This window comes from Panthera leo, chromosome D1 (assembly GCF_018350215.1).
Source record: "Panthera leo isolate Ple1 chromosome D1, P.leo_Ple1_pat1.1, whole genome shotgun sequence".
Lineage (NCBI taxonomy): Eukaryota > Metazoa > Chordata > Mammalia > Carnivora > Felidae > Panthera > Panthera leo.
Genome location: NC_056688.1, coordinates 98,278,844 through 98,297,278, shown reverse-complemented (window position 1 = coordinate 98,297,278; position 18,435 = coordinate 98,278,844). Strand labels below are relative to the sequence as shown.

Sequence of the window (18,435 nt, the reverse complement as noted above, 5' to 3'; positions counted from 1 at the left end):
ATCCATGCCAGCGCGTGCGGCCGCAAATCTGGTTTCCATCTTCTTCCAATAGGCAGCAGGGCTGGGGGAGACTGAGTGGAATATTAATTGTGCTTTTGCACGTGGCTGAGCTCCATGAATGTGGTGGTAGGAGGGAGCAGCCTGAAGCTATGTGGGGAATGAGGGGTAAGCCACAAGAGCAGGGTTCCCTGGGGTTTATAGGCGTGCTTGGGAGGAGGCAGAGCCCTAAGACCCAAAAGGGTGGGTGGCAGGAGAAGGGAGAGAGCTTCTGAAACCAAGAATCTGGGGACAGCAGGGAAGATACTAGCTCGGTTTAGAGCAATTCCCACATTTGCCTAACCCAGAGCTTGGCACATAGTAGGTGTTCAATTAGTGTGTGATGGATGATTGAATAGCTGACTGCTGCATGCATGGAAGATCTCACAGATAACTCCTTACCTGGGAGAAAAGAGAGGACTGACTAGGAGGAAGGAAGGAAGTGAGCACATATTAAGCACCTACCATGTGCTGGCCACTCTAAGGGTTACTGCCAGGCATTTAATTTTATTTCAAACACACAAAAGCCCTGGAAGCTAGTATCCCCATCATTGTGCACACATTCCCCCCTTCCCAACTTGCCCTTTTTGGAGGGTCCAGGAGAGAGATTTCCTTTGACTTCAGGGCACAGAAAAGCTGGTTGCTTCTGAGTGGTGGGTCTATTTTTAATCTAATGGACACTTTGGATTTTGTGTCTCATTGAATTTCCTTCTTTATTTGGGCTGTCAGGAAGCTCAGAGATGAATTTGCTGGAGCATACCTCTTGCAACAGGATTTCATGGGGGTGCATTTCACAAACTAACTGCAGCTCTGGCTTTATCTTAGTTTTTTTTTTTTTTTTTTTTTTTTTTTGAGAGAGACTTCGCAAGTGGGGGAGAGGAGTGGGGTTGGAAGGGGGAGAGAGAGAGAATCTCAAGCAGGCTGGCTTTGTGTTCAGTGCAGAGCCTGACATAGGGCTCCATCCCACAAGCCTGGGATCATGACCTGAGACTAAATCAAGAGTCAGACACTCAACCAACTGAGCCACCCAGGCACCCCTATCTTAAGTTTTTATCCCCCTTTCTCCGTATCCTTTTCCCTCTATTAAAATCTTTCAAATTCCTTTGTCTGTAGGCTTTCTCAAATACCTTTAATACACGCTGAAGTGATAGGTATAAATACAAAAATATTTTTACTTTTATAGATGAGGAAGGCTCGGAGAGGTAATGTTATTTGTCCAAGATCACACAGCTATTAAGCAAGAGAGTTGAGAATTTGATCTTGGGTCTGTTTGACTTGATCTTTCCACTGCACCAAACTCTGGGACTGGACAAGTTGCACAGTAATTGGGAGCTTCCTGGGGAGGAGCCTGGGGGCTTTGCAGACTCAATCTTTTAACTCTCAGAGGCCTCATCCAGACTCCTGTCCTTGACGAGCAGGTCCAGGTCAGGGCTCCCATCCTGTGTCATGAACAGAGAGAGGACTTTGAGGGCCACGGGCATCCCCCAGCCTCAGGGACCAGCCCCAGCTCCCGTGGCTAAGCAGAACAAATAGAAAACCAACAGAGTTGGCCTTGGCAATCACCAGTTAAAGGAAATATATATTCCAGATGCTCTGAGGAACATTTCTGGAACCTCCAGAATTGAAGGGCGGACTAATTCCCTGGAGAAGATGAACGGATATGGGCCCAGGGGAGCCACATTTTTTCTCAGCTCTATAGCAAACAAGCACCAGGGATCCACAGATCAGGGTGAGGGGCTCCGATGGTGTGTATTCTGGGCCCTGATCCCTTGCTGTATCCCTTTGGGCCTGCCCATCTGGAGTCTGTCTCTCCTGGGAGCCCCTGGATGAAGACTCAGGGATTCCCAGGTTAGGCCTTATACTTATCCATTAGTGAATTCATTCCTTACCGGAGCTGGCACCACACATGTGCTCCACAAACCTGGGGACATCTGGGGAAGACAGAAAGAATGAGTCTGGTCTAGAGTGGAAGGGGCTGTTGTTGTTCTGAGAGCTGAAGTGGAGAATGACAGTCCCTGGCAACCCAGGGGACGCTGGCAAAGAGACACAGTGACATAGAGCCAATGAATAAAGACGCCGTTCCTTGGGCCTGTCCAGATGAACCCTGGGGCCTCTAATGTGGGAAGCCGGCAGATACTAGCATGCATGGCCCAGAGGAGACATAATCATAGAAATGATGGTTCTCACAAGCTGCCATTTATCATGGCCCAGTTGTCCTTCAGTGCTCTGCCAATTTGCAGTGAGTATCTCCGTCTTCTGAATCTATAAATTGCTCCTATAAATCAATAAGGCAAAGGACAACAACCTAATAAATATATTGGCAAAAAATATGAACAGTGGGTCTGGTACATTTATACAATGACATTTATCACGTCTCAGGATCTATGCTAAGCATTTCCTATGCCTTTTCTCATTTGAGCCTCATTATAGCCCTTGGAGGCAGATACCAGGATTATCCTGTTTTCCTGAGGCTCACACAGTGACTTGGTCTGATTTCATAGTCCGTGCTTATAAAGTATGGGTTGGGATGACAGCCACCACAGTCTGGGACCTGTGACCTCAGGAAAATATTGGCAGGGCCTGAGGAGGGAAAGTGAGGGAGGGGGTGCCAGCTGCTACAGAATCTTCTCCACCTAGTAACTTGGGAAAAAGCCTAGAAACCCCCATATCTAGGTAATCTAGGTAGATGGGGTTTGGGGTGGTTTTTTTTTTTTTTTTTTTTTTTTTTTTTTTTTTTGGTCTTTTTGAATTTGTTGAATAGATAATATGTTACATGACTCAAAAAATAAAAATAAAAAAGGAATAAAATGACAGGTGATCTTCCCATTCCTATATCCTCACGCTACCTTCCCACCCTTAAACAAACATATAATCAATTTTATTACTTCCTTGGGTATCCTTCTTTGTGTGTGCGTGCGCACGCGCGCGCGTGTGTGTGTGTGTGTGTGTGTGTGTATTTTTTCTCTCTTTTTTTAACTGAAAAGAGGCATATTATATACATCTGTATCTTTCCCCCCCATTTTATCTGTTTTGGAGATCTGCCTATATTAGTACATAGAGAGCTTCCTCATTCTTTTTTTCAAATACCTGCATAGCTATCCATTGTAGGACTCTATAATTCATTTACCTGTCCCCAACTGATGGACATTTGGATTGTTTCCAAGTTTTTACTGTAACAAACAATGCTGTAATGATAGCCTTGTTCAAGCACTGTATACCTGTAGGGTAAATTCTCAGGAACGGGGTTGCTGGGTCAAAGAGAATGTGCATTTGTAATGTCGACAGATATTGTCAACTGGTTCATATCAGTTTACACCCCACCATCAATATACAACCGTGCTGCTTTCTCTACAGTCTGTCAAATAGAGGATATTAGTAAATTTTTGAATGGTTTCCAGATTGCATTATATTAGTGAGGTTGAGAGTCTTTTTAGAAGCCCTAGAACACTTTACGTTTCCTTTTCTGTAGACTCTGTTCATATTCTTTGACCTTTTAAATATTAGTGGTTGGTCTTGTCTTATTGATTTTTAGAAGCTCTTTATATGTTAGAGAGATTGTGATATGACTTACAGGGGCAGTGAGGTCACAATTGGCATCCCCTCTGGGAAAGACTGTAGAGGTAGATTCTTCCCCACACCTCCACCGTCTCACCCAAGCTCAATCGTCTATTCAACAAGCATTTATTGAGTAGTACCTCTTGAGTGCTAGGCTCAGTGCTTAAGTGCCGGAGACCAAAGGTGAATAGACAAAGCCCTTAGGTTGCTCAGAGTCCATGGGGGTCTCAGATCTAAAATCAGGTTGTGTGTCAGTGTGAGATGAACTGTAGTTCAGGGGTTCAGAATGAGTGCTTCAGGAGCATGGGAAAGGGAGCAATAGCCTCTGCCCCCCAAGAGACTCTGACATCTGTCTCCACCTGAGGCTGGCTCAGAGCTGCTCAGGCTTCGTCTGCCTCCCTTCTCCTTGTGGGTTTGGCCCTCAGACTCTGATTGCAGAAATGCTCTGCTCCAGGAAAGTGGCTCTCTCAGTACGTATTTACAGAATGCTTACCCCATGCGAACCCTCCATGAGGCCATCTTGTCCAGTCTGACTCCATGCGGCTTCCTTCCCTGCCTTTCGCTGGTGCTCACCGTCTGATTCCATCCTGTCTTGCATTGCTTACCACCTGTTTCTAGTGTGCATTCCTCCACTTCTCAGAGGATTGTAATCTCCTTGATGGCAAGACTTTCCTCTGGGTCCTCTCTCCTTGGTACTTAGCATCTGGTGACGCTCAGCAAAGACTTGTTGGATGATGGACTGTCAGATGACTTGTTGGATGTTAGGGAAGTTGGAAATCATGGCTCACCTGAATTGGAGTGTGTGGGGGGGGGGCAGGCAAGATTGGCACGTATTGGGCACAGGAATAGATGATATGCCAAGCTGAAACCCCAGCATCGGGGCCCAGCTGGGAAGGGGTTAAGCTTGCTGGAGTTTTGTATATGAAATGGCACCAGAAAAAAAAAAATGTGCAGACTAGCAATTGAGCCCTGTCTCATCCTGGTTCAAATGACATTGTCTGAGCTTCCCCAGCCTCGCCTCCTGCACTAATTACAGACCTTCCTGGGGAGGAAGACTGGGGCCAGGAGGTCTTCATTACAGGCTCCTTTGCTGGAGGGAGCAAACCCCAATGACCGAACCCAATGACCAAACAAACTCTCTTGAAGAAAAGCCCTGGGGTTCCTCTGATGAACCTCCCTGCTGCTGCCCCACTGGGAAAGGGTTAAGAAGGAGCAATGGACTGGAGGACCAGACCAAAGTGTGATACCGGGGGGGGCCAGTCCCAGGCTAAGCTAGCCATCCCTGCCTTCACTTGCCTAGGTTTGGGCCCCCCTCTCACCTCTTGCCCCCCAAGATGGCTGTGGCCAGTGCTGTGTCAGGGCCTCCCCTCTGTGGTCGCCTGCCTGCTGCCTCTCCCTGTGGCCTGTGGAGACCTCGCCTTCTTTAATCTTCCATTTATCTCGAGGCCTCGCCCCTCTGAGATTGGCTTTGATGTGGGGCCTGCTCCCAGGGGGGAAATCAAGGGTTTCTGTGGCCTGGTCTGGACTCTGCCCACTGCCCCCAGCCCAGGAGGGGCCCAGAGGTCTCTTGGCCACCAGGCTGAGACCCTGAAGGCGACCCTTGTGGACAAGAGGGCAAGAGCATTGGTCCTTGATCTTTAAGAACATGAGGGGGTGCCACCTGGGCCCCAAAGTGGAGGAGAGGGCTCAGAAGTAAGAGCTTTGTTACCACACTATATAATTTGTTTTTGCACCTGTATTGCCCCTTGCTCCCCTGCCAACCCCCCAATAATAACAGCAATAACAGAAATAACAGTATTATTGTGTGCCAACTATGTGCCAGGCCCCAGGCTAAGCGTCTTCTATTTATAACATAATTAATCCTTATAAGTCTGTGTTGTAGTAGGTATCATTTTATTTTTTTAATTAAAAAATTTTTGTTTAATGCTTATTTATTGTTGAGAGAGAGAGAGAGAGAGAGTTGGGGAAGGGCAGAGAGAGAGGGAGACACAGAATCTGAAGCAGTCTCCAGGCTCTGAGCTGTCAGCATAGAGCCTGATGTGGGGCTCGAACTCATGAACAGTGAGATCATGACCTGAGCCGAAGTCAGATGCTTAACCAACTGAGCCACCCAGGTACCCTGCTACCTGTATCATTTTAAAGGGGAGGAAACTGAGGATTATTGATTCATTCCTGGTCATAAAAATTTACTGAGTTCCTACTATGTACCAGGCACTGTTCTAGGTACTGAGGGTGTACTAGTAAACAAAATGGGCACATTCCTACCCTTCTGTACTAGTAGGAGAGACAGGCCATGAGCAAATGGTCAAATACACATAGTATCATGTCATGTAATATGAAGATACTACCTTGAAGAAATGGATAGGGCCATCATTTTGGACTCAGGGTGTCCTTCCGTGGGAAGACACAGAGACCTGAGCGGCAGGAGTGTGTTAGCTGTGTGACTATCTGGGGGAACCTTCCAGGAGAGGGAAGAGAAGGTGCAAAGTTTGGAGGTTGGAGGTAGTTGTTTTGCTGCAGGCACGGCCAGGAGGCCAACGGGGCGAGAGGTGGACAGTGATAGGAAGAGAGCTGGGGAAGGGAGCAGGAGCTGGGGCATGTGGGGCACTGCCGAAGAGTTTGGATTTTATTCTGAGGGTGATGGGGGCCACCAGAGGGTTTGAGCACGAAACGGGCTCGATCTAATTTATGTTTTGAGTCAGAGACTCAAAAACTCTAAGTTGCAGAGCTCACACGGCTAGTTAGTAGTAACATTGAGATTGACACCTTGAGGACTGCCATCGTGCTGTTGTCTCTCACTAGGGGCAGGGGCTGGGTCTCATTCTCCTTGGCATCCTTTGCCCCCAGCAGAAGGCCTGTCACAGGCCTAGCACATTGACACATTGCTAGCAAATGCTTGGGGAATGACAGGTCAGTTCCCGTATTTCCACTGACCAGGCAGGCAGCAGGGTGGGGCAAGTCATCTAAATCTCTCTTGAGTCTCAGTTTGTCCATCTGGAAAGCGGGGAGAAAACAATATATCTGTCTTGTCTGGAGGACCCCACCTAGTGGGGATCCAGTGAGACCTGGTGTGCAAAAGCTGTGTGAAGCATCAGGAAATGCTCTGTGGTCTGATTTGATCTGTCCTTGCACCCTGATGGCTCTTGACATGATCACTGAGGGGTGCAAATGTGTCTGGCCCCATGGGGCCAGGCATGCCCATGTCACCTGTCTTGGGTATGTGTGTGTCTGTGTATATGTCCGTTTACCTGTGTGAATAGCTCCTGGAGGGCAGCTGCCTCGGTCTGGTTGTCTGTGGGAACTTGGGCTCCAGAGTTTGGGGGAGAGAGAGTGGAAGACACAGAAGCAGAGGCCTCCCTCTACTTCCATCCATATCGTGGTCCCCGGGATTCCCATAGCTTCTTCTACATCTTCTGTCCCAGCTCAGTGAAGAGTGTGGGAATTGCCTGTATACCTATCATTCTATCCCACCTGTCTGTGGGCTCCTGAGGGTCAGGGCTGCATCTTATTCTTTGTACTCTAGGGAGCAACACAGTATCTGGTGTATGACTGGTGCTTAGTAAGGGGTGGATGGGTGAATGAATGAATGGTCCCTAGTCTCTGGAATCCGAAGGGCCCGGAGTTATAGGGCTTTAGGACTCTACTTTAGCCAAGTCACTGCTCCTACCTGGGCCTCTGTTTTCCTTTTCTATAAACAGGATATCTGTCTTCATTCATTCATTCATTCATTCATTCATTCATTCACAGTCCTCCCTTGTGAACATTAGGCGATATGTTCTGGGCATGCAGAAATTATTTACAATCAGTGCTGCCCTCAGGAAGCTGAAAGGTGTCACAGGCATGTGTTGCAATAATTGCAATGTCAAGTGATAAATGTCTTTATGGAGGGTCCCGAAGTGGCTCAGAGGAGGGAGTGGCCTGCTCTGCGTGTGAGGGGAAGACAGGAAGATTTCACAGTACAGGGAGTTCTTGATGTGGGTCTTGGAGGATAAGTAGGTGTTTGCTAGGCTTTCTGGGCAAAGGGAACAGCATGCCAAAGATCCTGGAGGTACGGCAGAGCCTGGCACCCTGGGGGAGAGTGCTGACATTAGGGTACTAGCCAAAACTTATCAAGGCCGGCAGGGCGTGGTAAGATACAGGGCTGGAGAGGGCAGCCAAGGGCCAGATCATGCAAGGCCTAGGCCCCTCCAAGGAATTCTAAGAGTTATCCTGAAGGTAAATGGAGCCACTGGCAGATTTTTTGGAGAAAAAGAGCATCATCAGGATGCATTTTCAATAAACCACCCTGCTGTGGTATGGGCAATTGATTGGAAGTGAGCAAGACTAGAATCAACGAATCAGGTAGGAGGCTGTGGCTGTTCTATCCAGGTGGGTTAAGATAAGGGCCTGAACAAAAGTTAACAATAGCCCACAGTTGTCCAGCGCTGACTATGTGTCAGCCAGGCTCTATGTTAAACATTTGCAAATATTATCGCACTTCATTCTCAGGGCCACCCTGCCAGTAGGTGCTGGTATGATTCCCTCTTTCCCTGCAGGAGTTTTGGTTAAAGGGGCCCCATTGCCCCATGGTGAACATTTTTGTGTTCCTTTCCAGGACCCTGCTGCACCCGCCCCCCCCCCCCCCCCCCCCCGCCCTGCCCCACAGGGCACTGCTAGTGTGTGCACTGGGGGGTGGGTCAGCCAGCCCTGGTCATCTCAGGGCCAGACTCTGAGCCGGACTTGCCTATCTCCTTGGGCTCTGTGGACTCCCACACCAGGGCAGAGCTGAGTCTCCTCAAAGAGTCTGGCCCTCGGGCCAGAGTTGATGGGATCTGCTTCCTAGTAAGAGGTTTCCGACTGGCAATGTGGCCTCTCTTTGTGCTTCCTCTCCTGGGCCACAGTTTGAGATGCCGGCCTCGTCATATAGCTCTGTGGACTTTTCCAGGCCTAGTAGCCAGGTGGGTCATCTGACGTCAGAAGACCGGTGGCCTGCGAGCAGTGTGCTGATTCACCTCTGCCACGGTCGCCCCGGCCTCTACCTGTGTGTTGCTTTGTCCTTCACAGGTCAGGGCGTTGGTTTTCTTTTTAAATAAATAAAGCTGAACTTGACTCACAACTCAAGAGAGGCTGCCGCTCGTTCAGAGCCATCAGCATCACCATGGTAACCGCGCCATCCACAGAACACTTGAAAATGTAGTTATCAACAGCCACCCTGCCTCTCCCTTCTTGCCTCACGGCAGTCCTGGATGAGCACAGCTCCCTGACCCTCGGTGCTGGGTGAATGGCCCAGAGCTATGCCTGGCTCCCCCAAAAGCAGGGGGTTGAAAGTAGGGACTTGAGGTTCTCACTCATGCTGACCTGTTTGCCCATCCTTCTGGAAGGCCCTGAGAAAACCTCTTTCATGCTGGGGCAGGCACTAGGGGTAGACATTAAGTCTACAATTCAGAGCCATGAATCCATGGCTTCATTCATGATTCCTATTAAGAGGACAAAATTGTGTGGTGGGTACAGCTTGCGGAGATGAAATGCTTGCCTAGAATTGAAATGGATGCGGGGATGTAGGAATAATAATAGCCATTTATTGAATGACTACCACCATAAGCCAGGTGTATAAGATGCTTTATATAGCTTGTCTCCTGTCCCTCACCATAATTACTTACCTAGAGACCATTTAAATTAACTTAATAATAAGATATAGCATTTGTTGAGTGCCAGACACTCTGCTAAGCACTGAGGTTTATTTTCACACGGGAAGCACATGATTATTCCCATTTTACAAATGGGAAAACTGAGTCTTAGGTTAAATAATTTGCCTGAGGTCACTCAGGATGAAACTGAGATTTGGGTTCAGATGTATCTGGAAGGTGTCCTCATTTTGTTGTTGTTCTTCTCCTCCTTCTCTTTCTTCTTCTTTTGTATGTATAAAGAGAGCACGCACACACAAGACAGAGTGGAGGAGGTGCAGAGGGGGAATCTTAAGCAGGTTCCACGCTTAGTGTGGAGCCCTGCAAGGGACTCAATCCCACAACCCTGGTATCATGACCTGAGCCCAAATCAAGAGTTGGACGCTCAACTGGCTGAGCCACCCAGTTGCCCCTATTTTGTTATAGCTTAAGGCTCAGTCGAGATTCAAGCTACATACTGAGCAGATGGAGGCTCCAGGTTTGCCTGGTTTAGAGACTTCCTTCAAATGCTTAGACTTATACTTCTCCACCAAAATGGTTCCTGGTCACGCTCATCTGTCACCTGAGGGGACTGAAAGACAAGCAAATTCTAGACTCACCAACACGGATTGCATCAGGTATTCGGGTGTGGGTCTGAGGATTCTGCGTTTGGGGCAACACTGCAGGCTGAACTCTAACATTTGAGAATTTAGACTTGACGAGGCTCCTGGAGAGCAGGGACGGTCTTTCTCTGAGACATTTCTCAGACATTGGCACAGGGTATGACCCTGAGTAGGGGCACAGAAAGCATTGGTTGATCTTGAATGTGAATGAGTTGGGCTCCATCAAGCCCCCTAAGCCTCTACAGGACCAGGTCTCTCCTGGCTCCTGAAAGTCCATGGTCTCCTCTCACACACTCCCTACCCCCACCCCCATCCCCTACTCTTCGTCTTTTGACGAATATTTAATGATGGGGTCAAACACTCACCAAAAAATAAGAGAAAAAAAAGGGATATAAAACTATGTGCACTGGAAAGATGTTTGTAAAATGTGGCAGAGAAGTTAGTCATCTATAGCAAATAAAAGCCCTACTTAGATAAATCACCGCTACTATTTCCCGGGGTTCTGTGGGACTTAGATCCCGCTAGTGGGGTATGAGCAGGTGTGATGCGTGTGGATTCCAGGAAGCGTCCTTTGAGGGGAAGGAGCTCTCTTTTCTGCTGCTGCTTCTTTCAAGGGCCACCTTGGGCCACTAGAGGAAGGCATGCACTTTGGATGGAGAGCCCCAGGTGGAAGGGGCCTGTGTCCCTGATGGTCACAGGGCTGCTCTACCAGGCTGGGCCACTTACCTCTGGACATCAGTTCCTAGAGAGAGAAATTAACATGTGTTACTTTGGGTTTTCTGTCATTTGTAGCTGAAACCATCCTCATCCATGTAAGATGTATTGTTAAGTAGACAAAAAAATTTAAAATAAAAAAAGTTAAAAATAATACGAATCACATGATTCCGATTTTACTGTAAAATGTGTGCTTTCATATATATGAAAGCCTATATGCCTATGTACATAAAAACATGGACAGGAAGGTTAAAAACAAAAATGTTAGCAAGGGTTATTTCAGCGAGGTGAGGCTGCAAGGGTTTTTATTTTTCCATGGTCACTTGTTTGCTCATCTGTATTTTCTAACTTTTCCACCACAAAAGTATACTACTTTTCAGATAAGAAAAAATAATACGTGGTATAAATGGTATGACCCTAATGGGATCCATATGGATCCCAATATAAAAAATATAGCTTATTCATGATTACACGGGAAAAAAAACGAAGTGTACTACAGTAAATATTAATGTCAGGGGGGCCTGGGTGGCTCAGTCAGTTAAGCGAAAGACTTGATTTTGGCTCAGGTCATGATCTCTTGGTTCGTGGGTTTGAGCCCCATGTCGGGCTCTGCACTAACAGGGTGGAGTCTGCTTGGAATTCTCTCTCCCCCTCTCTCTGCCCCTCCCCTGCCCATGCTGTTTCTCTTGCTCAAAGTAAATAAATAGACATTAAAACAAAGTAAATATTAACGTCCAAGGGTATGGGAAACTGTCCAAAATACATTGTGAAGGGGGATAAGAGATCATTAAATAATATAATTCCTTTTTTTTTGGGTAAAAAGAATAAAATGAACCTAAAGTAAATACAATGTTACATGTCAATTATATTTCAATTAAAAAAGAATAAAAGGACATAAATATATGCTAGAAAAAGGACCCGAAGGAGATTAAGCCAATAGATAAATGATCTGGTTCCAGAGGAGAGATTCTGGTGATTCTTACTTTTATCTTTCTACTTTTTGGTATTTCCTGCATTTCCCCCCAATAAGCCCATATGAATCTTATTGACTTAAAAATATTTTTATTTAGGAGTGCCTGGCTAGCTTGGTGGGTAGAGTGTGTGGTTCTTGATCTCAGGTTGTGAGTTGGAACAACCGTTGGGTGTAGAGATTATGTAAAAATAAAATCTTAAAAAAATGTTTTTATTTGGGGGCACCTGGGTGGCTCAGTCAGTTGAGTGTCCGACTTTGGCTCAGGTCATGATCTCATGGTTGGTGAGTTCGAGCCCCACATCAGGCTCGTTGGCTGTCAGCACAGGGCCTGCTTCAGATCCTCAGTCCCCTTCTTTCTCTGCCCCTTCCCTGCTTGCGTGCTCGCTCTCTCTCTCTCTCAAAAATAAATAAGACACTTAAAAAAATATATAAAAGGGGTGCCTGGGTGGCTCAGTCAGTTAAGCATCCAACTTTGGCTCAGGTCATGATCTCACGGTTCATGAGTTCAAGTCCCAAGTCAGGCTCTGTGCTGACAGCTCAGAGCCTGGAGCCTGCTTCGGATTCTGTTTCCCTTTCTCTCTGCCCCTCCCCTGCTCGTGCTCTCTCTCAAAAATAAATAAACATTAAAAAAAGTTAAAAAGTATATAAAAAATATTTGTATTTAGAGCAATTTGGGCAATTTTTACAATACAGAAAAAGGTGTTACAAAAACAACAACAACAACAATAAAACACTCATCCCCACTGCCCGGAATTAAAATGATTCATATTTTGTTATATTTAATTTCTGTCTTTGTTGTTAAGAAACAACGGGTAACAGTACAGTCCTCTTTATGGATGTCTATCAGGATCATTAAAGAAAATTTAAATTAGAGGGCACTTGCCCTGTCTGGGAAGGCCAGGGTGGAGCTGTGGAAGGGCAGGAGAGAAGCGGCATTCAGGGACTTTTAACTTCCTTCTACCTTCAGCCAAGGGTTTGGCTCCAAGTGCCTATTTCCAGGATGGAGGCGGCCTGGGTGCAAGGATGCCAGGTTTGCCTGGCACTTCCCCTGGAACATAGAGCAGTGGGCAGGGCTGGAAGAGGAGGGTCCCGGGCGAGCACTTCCGTCCTGAGGTCAGTTGGTGCCCAACTGGTGTTTACCAAGAGGGTGGGGCCCCAGTCGCAGGGCTCTGAGGCCTTTGCTCTCAGGGGAGCCGGCCCATGGAAGGCCACAAGGAAAGGGTGGCAAAACCACTGTCTCCTGGGAAGCTCCGAGGCCGGGCCACAGCTGGGAGGATTCTGAGAAACGAGGGCCCCGAAGCTAGGCGGTAAAGTGGTCAGTGGAGGTTAAGGAGAGCCAGAAGGAGGAGGGAGAAAAGGAAGCAGTAGGAGTATTCACACTGACTGCACCTACCATGGGTGGTTATTACCCCCATTTTACAGAGGAGGAAACAAAGGCTCCGAAGGGTTGGGTCACCTGCCTCAGGCCTCATGGCGCCTATCAGTCCGGGCTGAAATTCCGATGACCCCAAGGTTCACGCTCCTCACACCACGCCAGGCTGCATCCCGTGGGACAAGTATGCGGGAGCCATTCTGCAGGGCTCAGAGTCTGGGGTGAGGCTTGCTCTGGAGCAAGGTCATTTGGAAGTTGATTTTCAGGAGCTAGTGGGACCTGGGGATGAAGTGTTCTGAGAGAGCCTGCCCTCACTTGACCCGAGTCCGCCATCTGTCTTGGACGCTCAGAGAGGCAAATAAAGTCAGAACTGATTCTGGAGAAGTTTGCCGGCGCCCTTTTTGACTCTGTGGAGACCAAAGGCCTCCAGCCCCGTAGCCAGCTTTCCAGGAAAATATCAGAGCCTCTCCCAGGAACTGAGGTGGGGATGACAGTGGAGCCACCAGCCCTTCCCACCTCACCTGCCAGGAGAGAGTCCTTCCCCACTCTCTCCCAGGCCAAGGTGGAGGTTGGGCTCATGGGTCTACACGTGCCTGTGGGTGCAGGCACACACACACACACACACACACGTGCACGCACACAGGTGTTCATACAAGCGCCAGCAGAGGCAGCCTCCTGGTGGACCCCCTTTCCAGGCTTGCCCCTTGTCTCCAATGTTTGGAACAGGCCTGGAGGCCCAGGCTGGGTCATGGACGGGCTCTGCAAGCAATCCATTTCCTTGACTCAAATAAGTGCAGTGCCCTCTTGATGCCAGAGCCACGGGCAGCAAGACTCACATTAAATCATCCTGGAGAGGCTGGAGGCTTCTATCAGATAAAGTTCGTTGAAATTCTGGCTCTGCCACATTTTGGCTGTGGGACCTTGAGCAGTGTTCTCACCTTTTCTGAGGCCTTTATCAAATGGGGATGTTTCTGTTGATGCTGATAACAGACACATACCTCCTCTCCTAATGGCTGGAGGAGTAAGCCCCATGGTGCACAGTTAGTGTCTATGTGTTTTTGCACAGAGCCTGGCATATAGCCAACACCCAGTGACAGCATCTGATACTTGTGTGGCCCTTTGCCTCTCCCAGCTCTAGCACGGTTTAAGGATCCAGTCTTCACTCTGGAGTGGCAGGGGAGGCCCCAAACCCCCACCCCCTTCTTAAGCATTGAGTATTCCCTTGCTCAGGACCTTGTCAACTACCATGTCTCAGGACCAGCGGAGGAAGAATTGTGGTTGAGTCTGAGGTGCCAGAGAAATAGGTACCAGTCCTTTGGGTGGGGAGAACAGCAGGTGGCCCCTTGATGCACTACCCAGATCCTGCTGCTGCCAGGTTTTACTGCCCCACGCTGGGCAAGACCTCATCTCTTCTGCTCCTGCTCTGCAAAGATCCTCACAGATGGGTCACCAAATCTTCTAGTGCCGCCCAGGCTGTTATTAACAACAACTATGAGTGCTACTCCCAGTTACTGGCCACCGGCCCTGTGCCAGGCACGGCACTGGGTGTTATTTCACTGGCACTGCAACCGTGGGAAGGGGTACTATGTTTTCCCCACAATGCAGACGAGGACACTGAAATTCAGAAATATTAAGTGACTTGGTCATCAGGGAGGAAGTGGCCCTGAGACTGTGTTGAGACTGGGAAGACCTGAGTGGCAGAATGGATCCTGCTGGGCGGGAAGACTTACCCATCACCAGGGCTCCTGGTCTGGGACCCATGGGGGATCCTGCCAACTAACCTGGCACCCAAGGGGCACCCTGGTGGCCTGGCTGCACGATAGACTTCTACTCTGCCTCATGCTCAGGAGTTTCTTGCCTGCTACAGATTCAGTGTTGAAATCCTAATGCCCATGTGATGGGTTAGGAGGCGGGGCCTTTGGGAGGAGCTTAGGTCATGAGGGTGGAGCCCTATGAATGGGATCAGGGCCCTTATGAAAGAGACCCCATGGAGTTCCCTGGCCCTTACACCATGTGTGGACAGGGCAAGAAGTTGGCAGTCTGCGACGCAAAAGAGGGCTTTCACCAGAACCTGACATACTGGCACCCTGATCTTGGACATCTGGACTCCAGACTTGTGAGAAATAAATTTCTGTTTATGGGCCACACAGTCTGTGGCATTTTGTTATAGTGGTCCAAACAGGCCAAGACACTGCTGTTCTGCCCAGTGAGACGGCCCCATCCACAGCTGGGGTAGGAGGTGAGGACTCTGACCGTCTCCCGGCCCAGACCAGGCAAGGTCTAGTCAGGAGACAGAACCGTCCATGTTCAGTAGCAGGAATGGTTGGAAATGCTGCAAGGGCCTGTGGGAGTGAGGATGCAAAGTAATTAGTGGCAGTGGGGAGCTGCCACAGCCCCTGATGCTGGAGAACCGCAGGGATGAGGGGTTGGTAGAGAGCCCAGGGCTGGGGCTGTCCACCGGAAGCTGGAGCCAAGGAGGGGGCCGTGGTGGGAGATGTTGCCTGAAGCTGGGGGCAGGAGAAACAGACTTCTCTCTTCTTCCCGCCCCGCATCTTCCTCCAGCACCTTTCATTGGGTAAACCTAGTCAGAAGCCAGTTGGCAAGGGAGTCTGGGGTATCTCATTCGCCTTCTGAGATGTTGGGGAGAACAGAGAAAGGTAAGCAACAGAAGTGACAACAAACAAAAAACAAGTGAGCAGGATACAGACCTCTCTAAGGTGACGTCCTGCTCCTGTGGCCAACCCCAACCTGCTGCAGGGCTCCTGCTGGCTAGCAGGTGGGCAGACTCCTGATGCTGATGACTATCCTCCCCGTTAGGAAGAGGACCTCTGCTCACTACTGGTTGGGTCCAGTGGAGCTGGCCACCCTCCTTATATTTGATTGGGCCTGCCTGGTGGTCGTTGCCAGCCTTGCCCTTCACTCCAGCGACTGCGTTTCTCTCTGGCCCTTCTTCCCCATCAGCACTGACCTCACAGGGCTGGGGTCTTCCCCCATGCCCTTCCCCCATGCCTGCCCGAGTCAGAAGACCAGAGAAGATGCTGCCAAATCCCAAAGGTCTCCCACCAAACTCTCTGGTTAAGAACCAGAGGTCAGATCCAGCTCTGTGGCTTACTAACTCCAAGCAAGCAATTTCACCTGTCTAAGCCTCAGTGTGCCTATCTATGACATGGGAGTAGCAACAATCTACCCGATACCTACCCGCAGAGCTGCTGTGAAGATTAAATGACCTAATCCCAGTAGAGTGCTGAGCATAGTGCACAGCTCTTAGTGAGTGTCCTATAAAGGCAACTTCAAAAAGCACGGGAAGGAAAGCTTGGAGTCACTGAAGACTGGGGAGGAAGAACCTCTTGGTCCTCAAGATCCTGGCTGCCAGGGCCCATTACTGGTCACTTTCCTTGAGATTAATTCTCCCACATTGCAGGGGGCTGGGTAATGAGGCAGCTCTTTCCCCAGTCCCATGGAGCTCTCATGGCTGGAAGGAGGAAATGTTTTGCCTGGAACTGGCCTGCACTCCATTTTGGGCAGCACTAATGGCCACACTAATGGGCACAGGAACTTGAGTGTCCTTGCTGCAGGACCTGCTGAATGTCCGAACATTGCAAGGCCCCCTCCCTGCTGCCTGCCAGTTTCTCGGGTCTCATCTGGAAGGACGACACTGTGACAGTCCAGACCCTCCCAAGGCCTTTATCTTTTGTGTTTGGGTCAGGAGGTCTAGCAGCCAATCAAAAATGTCTTGTGCTTAGCATAGTAATATAGTATCTTGGGCCTTCAGAGCTTGAAAAGACATCAAACCGAACCCTAGACCGTTAGTGCTGGAAGGGGCTTCCTGTGGAACTACAGGGATTTGAGGCAGGAGCCCAGGGGGAGCTCTAAGTAGACTGTACATGGTTAGCGTTAGATGGGTCTTCAGTCTGAGCACAGAATGACTCCTTCAGAGAAAGCCCCAGGCAGAGCCCGAGCTGGAAAATGTGTTAGATGTATCTAATTCAACCCTCTCATTTTATAGCTGAACCCTCAGCTCCTTGGATAGATGGTTAGTTAAGGGGAGGGGGTGGGGTCTGAGAAGAGTCCATGTGACTATTCTCGATGTTTAGGCTGGGGCAGAGAAAGAGAAATGCTTATAGCTTGTCTGTGAGGTAGTCATTACGGGTAAGAGAGAAAAATAACGACTGGGCATTCGTTCCACAAGTATTTATTGACTTCCGTATGAGGCCTGGCAAAGATAGGAAGAGCAGTACAAGGCTGTAAGGTAAGATGTGACAGAAAGCCAACCCAAGCTGGCTTAGACACAAGGACATTTGTTGGCTCACATAACTGGAAACCCAGAGGTAAGGTGGGTGTTATGGACTGAATTGTGCCCCCATCCCCCAAATTCCATACGTTGAAGGCTTAACCCTCAGTGTGACTGTATTTGCTGATAGGGTCTTTAAGAGGGTAATAAAAGCTAAATAAGGTCATATGGGTGGAGCCCTAATCCAAATAGGACTGGCGTCCTTATAAGAAGAGGAAGAGACACCAGCACTCACTTTCTCCTTGCAAACACAGAGAGAGCTCATGTGAGGACACAGCGAGAAGGTGGCTGTCTACAAGCCAGAAAGACAGGCCTCACCAGAAACCACCCCTGATGGCACTGTGACCTTGGACTTCCAGCCTCCAGAACTGTGAGAAAATAAATTTCTGTTGCTCAAGCCTGGAAGTCTATGATATTTTGTTATGGCAACCCGAGCCAACTAAGATAGTGGGTTCAGAGTTGTTTGGTCCAGAAACCCTGACTCCATTTTCCTGCCATTCTCTCAGCTCTCCCTTCATGTGTAGCCCCATTTTTAGGCTGGTAGCAAGAGGACTGCCATAGTTCTAGGCCCAGCAATGTCCAGAGGAAGAGAGAGAGAGAAGGTTGGTCCATGATGCTCCCTCATAAAAACAAGAGAGCGCTTTCCAGAACCACCTGCCCGCCCCCAATCAAACCTTGCCTTCTATCTCACATCTCACTGGCCCTAAATAGACCACAAGCCCAGTCTTGAACCAGTCCCTAAGGCCTAGGGAAGCCAGGCCCTGTGTATTTTGTAGAGCAAAGGAAAAGCTGCTGTAACAAGGAGACTCCAAATACAGAAGTGTAAGCAAAAGAGAAATTTATGTCTCTTTCATATCATATAAGAGTTCAGAGAAAAGTCATCCAAGACTGATAGAAGGGTTCCATCGTCCTCCAAATGTGGTTTCTCTCGCTAGGTCCAAGGACACTGCTTCAATTTTTATCATCTCCTAGTCAGGGGAAAGGGGTGGGAAGGGCCAGGGAAAAAAGCACAAGCGCAATCCTTTTGAGAGCACAGTTTAGAAGTGGTAGGATCATTTCTGCTCACAGTCTGTTAGCGAGAACTTAGACTCAAGGCTGCATCAAACTACAAGGGAAGCTGGGAAATGTAGTTCTTACAAGGCAGCCATCGGCTTGGCCAAGAATCAGGAGTTCTGTTATTAAAGAAGGGGACTGTTGACATAGGGGAAAGCAGAAAAGCCTCTACTGCA

The 18,435-nt window shown here is 48.7% G+C and overlaps 1 long non-coding RNA gene across 4 annotated transcripts in view; it reads left to right on the top strand.

Annotated features, from left to right (window-relative positions):
* Positions 1–17,584, top strand: part of LOC122200156 — a 37,700-nt gene extending 20,116 nt beyond the window's left edge. For 2 of the 4 annotated variants that reach the window (XR_006193737.1, XR_006193738.1), the window contains exon 6: positions 17,461–17,584. This is a non-coding gene — a long non-coding RNA (uncharacterized LOC122200156). The remainder of the gene's footprint in view (positions 1–17,460) is intronic. The other 2 variants (XR_006193736.1, XR_006193735.1) reach the window with 2 other exon arrangements.
* Positions 17,585–18,435: the final 851 nt, after the last annotated feature.